The sequence below is a fragment of the Chanos chanos genome, chromosome 6 (assembly GCF_902362185.1).
Source record: "Chanos chanos chromosome 6, fChaCha1.1, whole genome shotgun sequence".
NCBI classification, from domain to species: domain Eukaryota; kingdom Metazoa; phylum Chordata; class Actinopteri; order Gonorynchiformes; family Chanidae; genus Chanos; species Chanos chanos.
In genome coordinates this window covers 6,408,727-6,416,226 of record NC_044500.1, presented here as the reverse complement: position 1 = coordinate 6,416,226, position 7,500 = coordinate 6,408,727, and the positions used below count along the sequence as shown (strand labels likewise).

The 7,500-nt window shown below is 45.5% G+C and overlaps 1 protein-coding gene across 2 annotated transcripts in view; it reads right to left on the bottom strand.

The window, feature by feature from the left end:
* pik3cb (phosphatidylinositol-4,5-bisphosphate 3-kinase, catalytic subunit beta) overlaps positions 1 to 7,500 on the bottom strand; it is a 44,219-nt gene that overhangs the window by 32,182 nt on the left and 4,537 nt on the right. For both annotated transcript variants that reach the window (XM_030778755.1, XM_030778756.1), the window contains exon 2: positions 3,428 to 3,505. The gene's annotated coding sequence lies outside the window, so the exon portion shown is untranslated. The remainder of the gene's footprint in view (positions 1 to 3,427; positions 3,506 to 7,500) is intronic.

The following is a 7,500-nucleotide window of genomic DNA, read 5'->3' as shown; positions in this document are numbered from 1 at the left end:
GTGTGGTTCGTGGTATAAGCCGGCTGCTCTACGACAGTGTGGTGCGCGGTATAAACCGGCTGCTCTGTGACAGTGTGGTGCGCGGTATTAGCCGGCTGCTCTGTGACAGTGTGGTGCGCGGTATAAGCCAGCTGCTCTATGACAGTGTGGTGCGCGGTATTAACCGGCTGCTCTATGACAGTGTGGTGCGCGGTATTAGCCGGCTGCTCTATGACACTGTGGTTCGCGGTATAAACCGGCTGCTTGATGACAGTGTGGTGCGCAGTATAAACCGGCTGCTCTATGTAATTTGTTGGCTCTGAAGTGTATGAGTCAGGAAAGATCGTGACTTCTCGTGTCTCTGATTTCAAAGACAGGAAGAGATTCATTCTACACTTCCTGTCAAAAGATGACCACAGCGACACACACACACACACACACACACACACTCCTGTTGCCAGGGACCTCAGGGTTCTGTGAGAGGGACAAGGGTGTTCGTTGCTATAGCAACACTGGCTTCCTGTAATATTTTAATCGATTAACTGCCCTGTGCTGAATGAAACTGCGTAGAAATATATTAGACAACAACAAGGATCAAATCAGAAACACAAACTCCAGCTGGGCATTACTGCCAGACAAGAGTTCACTCCAGATTCATGACAACGACGTCAAGCGTCAACAGAGATAAAAGCTACAATATAAATTATATATTCACACACACACACACACACACAGAGTTCTGGGTTCAGTCATAGCTGCAATAGCATACTGTTAAATGTCATCATTCTGTAATGTGTCATAGTTACATATCAAGCAGTTAAAACCCTTCACTCCGATAAGTGCGGTTTCTGACAGTTTGGAGAGATGGATCAATCATTTTCTTAATGCGTCTAGTCCAAGGAGAGCTCTGCCTGGAGCAGCAACTCACAATTTTGTAATTTTGCACACATCATCATCGAAACAGGAAAAATAAATAAATTTAAAAAAAAAAAAAAAACAGAGGCAGAGTCCATTTGTTCTATTCCTGTGTCAGAAACATCCTTCAGCGAAAATGTGTGTGTTACTCAGAGAAGCCTTGCATGCACACGCGCGCACACACACACACACACACACACACACGCACACAGGTGTGTAAAGAATGTCAGGATTTCCCATGATTGTCTTCACACTACATTTATGACCAAGCATTCTATATTCAGTGTGTGCGTGTGTGTATGTGTGTGAGAGACAGAGAGACAGAAGAAGAGAGAGAGAGAGAGAGAGAGAGGCAACATAATTTTAGAATATGCAGAATATCAAAACAGAGGTAGAGAAGATCAAACCATAACGGGAATATTAACGCAGCATTCCGAGCCCAATCTGGAGAGCATCAGCGGCACGTCCGTGTAAAAGCGGACACAGACGGACAGGCTGCCATAAACACGAGCGTGCTTACGGAAAATCACAGAGAGACATGAAAGGGGGAGAGCGGGAGCGAAGATAATCAGATAAAGAAGTGTTCCAGTGTCTCTGGGCCACAGCCACTGAACCCATCAATGACAATAAAAGCAGGTGCATCAGTTGGGGGGGCGGGGGGCAGAGAAAGAGTGAGTGAGAGAGTGACCAAGCGAGAGAGAGAGAGAGATTGTAGGCAAGAGAGCAAGAGGTGGAGAGGGAGAGGAAGAGTGTGTGTGAATGTGTGTTTCTGTGAGTGTGTGTGTGTGTGTATGCTCGCTTGTGGTCTTAGCATTGCAGAGAGAGACAGAGAAAGAGTGAGTGCGCAAGAGAGCAAGAGGTGGAGAGGGAGAGTGTGTGTCTCTGTGTGTGTGTGTGTGTGTGTGTGTGTGTGTGTGTGTGTGTGTGTGTGATGTGTGCATGCGCGCGTGTGGTTTGAGCATTGGAGTGAAACACAAGCTGCCTGTGTGTGTATACTGGCTACACACCATTGTGTATGGTACACACAAACAGGCCCGTATATACTGCAGGCCCATACACACACATAGACACACACCTGCGCTTGCACACGCACACGCATGCACACACTCAAACTGCCTTCTCAGTCATCTAGGACCACTCACAGACAACACACTTTGTGATTCTAGAAAATGCACACATTCTAGAACGTTCCACAAGAAGGTGATGGCTCATCCCTAGACCACCAGAAACAATATTTTTCTGGAAAAAAAAAAGATAACAAGATAAAAACAACAACAACAACAAGAACAACAACAAAAAAACCTCTCTGAGTAGCAAACTTAACAAGTGCATAGGAATGTCCTGGGCTAATACGCCACAGTAAGACCTGACTGCTAACAGCATGTTCTTAAGACCTCAGAGAGCCCTAAACTGACGTCAGTTACGCCAGACAACAGGCACTTTTGTGACGCACAGGCTACACATCAGAAGAGCAACACAAGTGCCCGCCGGCCAAGAGTACACTGGTGTACTGGCACACAAACACGCGCGCGCACGCACACACACACACACACAGACATAGTCCACAAGCAAATATTGCTGGCATAGCAGCTTGATGGAGCACCACTTCTGTAAAGTGGGGTGGAGAAGTGGCTAGCACTGTTACACTAACAGTCCCGTGACCTCAGAGGAGCCAAACTGGTCTGATGCAGATGGAATCTGCCAAGTTAGCACATTCATAAAACAAAATACAGTCAAAACTACTGATACACTACTCTACACACACATTCCACTGGGCATGGAGGTGCACTCCAACATACTTGCACATGCACACACGCACGCACAGTTTATACGGGGTTTGAGACATACTCAAACACACACAGAAGCGCGCACGCACGCACACTCACACACACACACACACACACTATACTGGGCTTTGAGATAAATTCAGGCAGAGCAGACTTAGCCCATGGTACAGTCCGGTACCACTGGGCCGTAGGGGTGTATTCTATGGTACAGTCCAGTACCACTGGGCCGTAGGGGTGTATTCTATGGTACAGTCCAGTACCACTGGGCCGTAGGGGTGTATTCTATGGTACAGTCCAGTACCACTGGGCCATAGGGGTGTATTCTATGGTACAGTCCAGTACCACTGGGCCATAGGGGTGTATTCCATGGTACAGTCCAGTGCTACTGGGTTGTAGGGGTGTATTCTATGGTACAGTCCAGTACCACTGGGCCGTAGGGGTGTATTCTATGGTACAGTCCAGTACCACTGGGCCGTAGGGGTGTATTCTATGGTACAGTCCGGTACCACTGGGCCGTAGGGGTGTATTCTATGGTACAGTCCGGTACCACTGGGCCGTAGGGGTGTATTATATGGAGCTACAGAAGCTTCCTTCAGCTGAGTCCATTTTGTCTGTCTTCCAACAAACAGAAAAAACCCCCAAAAAACACCAACTTCTGGGCAGAATACACACATTCCTCTTCGCAACGGACACAACCTGCCTTCATAATTCCAATTACAAACACACACACACACACACACACATACCTGTTTTCTCCTGAAAGAATCTTATTTCTTGTTCAACTCCATGGTGGGAGTGAAGAGGGAGAGTAGAGAGCTCTGCATCTGAAACAAAGACAGAGAGAAGTCAGTCAGTGTGTGTGTGTGTGTGTGTGTGTGTGTGTGTGTAAGAGTGAATGTGAGAGAGAGACAGAGAGAAGTCAGTCAGTGTGTGTGTGTGTGTGTGCGCGTGCGTGTGTGTAAGAGTGAATGTGAGAGAGAGACAGAGAGAAGTCAGTCAGTGTGTGTGTGTGTGTGTGTGTGTGTGTGTGTGTGTGTGTGTGTGTGTAAGAGTGAATGTGAGAGAGAGACAGAGAGAAGTCAGTCGGTGTGTGAGTGTGTAAGAGTGAATGTGAGAGAGCGACAGAGAGAGAGAGAGACAGACAGAGAGAGAGAGACAGACAGAGAGAGAGAGAGAGACAGAGAGAGAGAGAGAGAGAGAGAGAGAGAGAGAGAGAGAGAGAGAGAGAGAGAGGAGAGAGAGCAGGTCTGTCCTTCTCTCTGTGTGAAGGTCAGGATGTGGGTCAGGATGTGCGTTCCCATACATACGTGTGTGTGTGTGTGTGTGTGCGCGTGCGCACACATTAACAAAGTGATATTTAACAGCTCTATTACACATAGTAGCATTTTAAAAATCTGTAAATTTCCATTGCTCAACTTTAATCAGATCACACAAAAACACATTATTAAAAACACACACAGACACACCGACACACACTTGGACAATCAGTAAAATTATACTGTCCGCTGAGACATGCTGTTTCATCACCACACGCACACACACACACATACACAAACACGTATAGTATAGTATACATTTACACAAGTGTGTACATACACCTCACGCTTCCTGTGTTCTCCCAACAGTAAAGTCATATTATCTCATTTACATGGGCGTGACCTAACAAGGAAAACAACTTGCATGTTTGCGTGCTTGTGTGTGCGTGTGTGCCTGTGTATGCGCATATCACTAATCTGACACTGAAAAAAAAAAAAAAAAAAAAAAAAAAAAAAAAAAAAAAAGAGGAAGTGACATCACGAAGAAGAGACAACTACTTCTTGAACAGGGATGCAACTCTATGGCAACCTCACAAGGCCCATATGCAGTTTCAGTAAAGCACATATGCTCGCAGACGCATGTCCAATCTTTACTCTATCATGTGATTCCAGCCTCTGATAAGCTTTTGGTGAATCCATCCAGCCCTGTTAAATATTGACTCAAACGCCTCCGATTTTGTCAGAGAAACTTCACAGCCATACACAACTTTACCGTGACAGAGAAAGGAGAGAGAGCGAGAGAGAGAGAGAGAGAGAGAGAGAGAGAGGAACGCGTGTTGAGTTATCAGGCGTTTTAAGCCACTCAGAATGTGCAGCCCTGTAAAAACATTGCGCTCTCAGCTTCAGTGGAACAATGCTAGCTGGACTTAGCACACAATACTCTAAAAGCTTCACTACTGACGTATACACACACACACACACACACACACACACACACTCACAGATGCTGCAGTAAGGACTGGCAGTTATGTACACCAGACCGGCATAGAACCATAATAAAACGGATATGACCTCAAAGGCTAAAAATATGAGGCCAATAAATACAGTACAGTACTTGTAACACACACACACACACACAACCACACACACACACACACACAGAGCAACCGTTCAGGTCTTATCAAAGAACAAACACAGTGTACTGCTGTTTGAGGGACCCCTCCCTGCACCTCTCGCTCTCTCTCTCTCTCTGGCTCTGTCTCTCTCTCTCTCTCTGTCTCTGTCTCTGTCTCTGGCTCTCTCTCTCTCTGTCTCTGGCTCTGTCTCTCTCTCTCTCCGTCTCTCTCTCTCTCTCTGTCTGTCTGTCTCTCTCTCCCTCTGTCTGTGTGCACTTTCTCTATCTTTCTCTCTATTCCTCTCTCTGAACCTGTCCGCTTTCTTTCTTTCTCTCCTTCATTCTCTCTGTCCCTATCCTCCCATCTACTCTCTCATGCTGGAATGTGTGGCATGCAGATTCCACTGAGAACGATATCCCCCACCCAACACACACACACACACACAATCTTCTGACGAATGAGAAAACAGACCTTAGCAAAACCGAAGGTTTTCATGATTTCATTTTATTATTTATTGTACTACTGAGTTTCAAAGAGTGTTTTAGAGTTAAAATGACATCCATGCCGATATGTTATTAAAGGTCAGTAGAGTAGAACGTAAGATAAGAATAAAACTTTAGTGCTACTCAGTGGGCAATTCAGCCAGAGAGAGTGCTTCTCACAAACGTTACAGGGTACAGACAGGGGACTGGAAATTCACGGCCATTTATGCAGAGAGCAAGTGTATGACAAAGAGGGCAATCTATAATCACTCCACCAACAAACAAACAAACAAACAAACAAACAAACAAACAAACGACAAAACCTGGGGGGTATTCCAGAAAGCAGGTTTAGTGAAAACTCTGAGTTAGTTAACTCAGAACAAGTAGTAAACCTCCTAATAGCAGAGCCCTGTGGTTTTGTTTTGCTAGGAGAATGAAGCCATGGGGCTCTTCTATTAGGAGGTTTACTACTTACTCTGAGTTAACTAGCTGTGAGTTTTCACTAAACCCGCCCTCTGGAATATACCCCCATGAAGGGTTCGGCTGGAGGAGGAAGCACAGTTCTCTCTCTGTGCTGAGTGTCTGTATTGTTTACTTGCTCTGAATCTTACAGACACTGGATTTTCTGAGGTTTGAACTCCGGGTTTGGCCCCTGTGCTTTAGACAAGTGTGAAAAATCTTTACATGGAATGCGTCAGACATGCAAAACACACACACACACACACACACAGGGGCCACAAGGATCTGTACAGCAGCTAATCCCTACGTCATCACAAACTCACAATAAACAAAGAGAGTAGTGTTCCTCTTGGCGTACACACACACACACACACACACACACACACACACACACACACACACAGGCAGAGTACTTAATCTGAACACATATGGACCTGTAGCAGGATGTACACTCCACACTCGTGGTAATGACAGAATCACACACAGTCTCACAAAAGCACTGAACACCGTTTTTACCACAGGATAGAACCAACATGCTATTTATCTGCCTGCCATACACTTATCAACTAATCATCTCCCTACTGTAAAACTCTAACTACTACTGTAAAGTCCTCAGCTACAGCTGTAACCTCTACCCAAACACACACCTGTCTACTGTAAATCTGCATACTGCAAAACTCCACGTCTTACTACTGTAGATTTCTGCGGATCGCACCTGCTGTCTGCCTATCTGTCGTAGATCCCTGACCAACTGTACACCGGACTCCTGGAAGTCTCCCTGCTGTAAACTCATGCGAGTCTGACCACTTAAAACACGCCTGCCGTAGATCTGTACCTATTCTACTGTAAGTCTACGTACTCTGTGTCTCAGCTCCTGTAAAAATTTACCTAGAGTAAATCTCAGCCTAGGACATATCCACCTACTGTTGATTTCTACTGTACATCAGCCTTATTATGAATCTCTACTGTACACCTGTTTACTATAAAACTGTGATTACAGACAGAGTCGCAGGGCAATTTAACTCAGTTACTGCCAAACACAAACAAGGACAGAGAGAGAGAGGGGGAGAGAGAGAGAGAGAGAGAGAGAGAGAGAATGTGTTTGTGAGAGAAAAAGATCAAGAGACACAGATGCCCCCCTCCCCTTCCCTTCTAAATTTAGAGGGCATTGTGAAGCTGCCCTTCAAGTCATGGGAGGAGTAGGGAGGCAAACTTAAAATTTTCAACACACACACACACACACACACACACACACACACACACACAGAGTCCTTACAGGGTGTTAATCAGTTACCTACTGTTCCCTGAGAGAACAAAGGTCCCGCTTTAACCCTTAGGGTGGAGTCCATACTCTAGACTTGCTTTCTGACTCACACACACACAAACATACACTTTGATCTGAATGTTTGTATATGTGTATGTGCTTGTGTGGTCAGACAGATGAGAACAGATGGGCAGCCTACACACTTTGACTCTATTTCTCTTTACATGTATATCTATATATAAA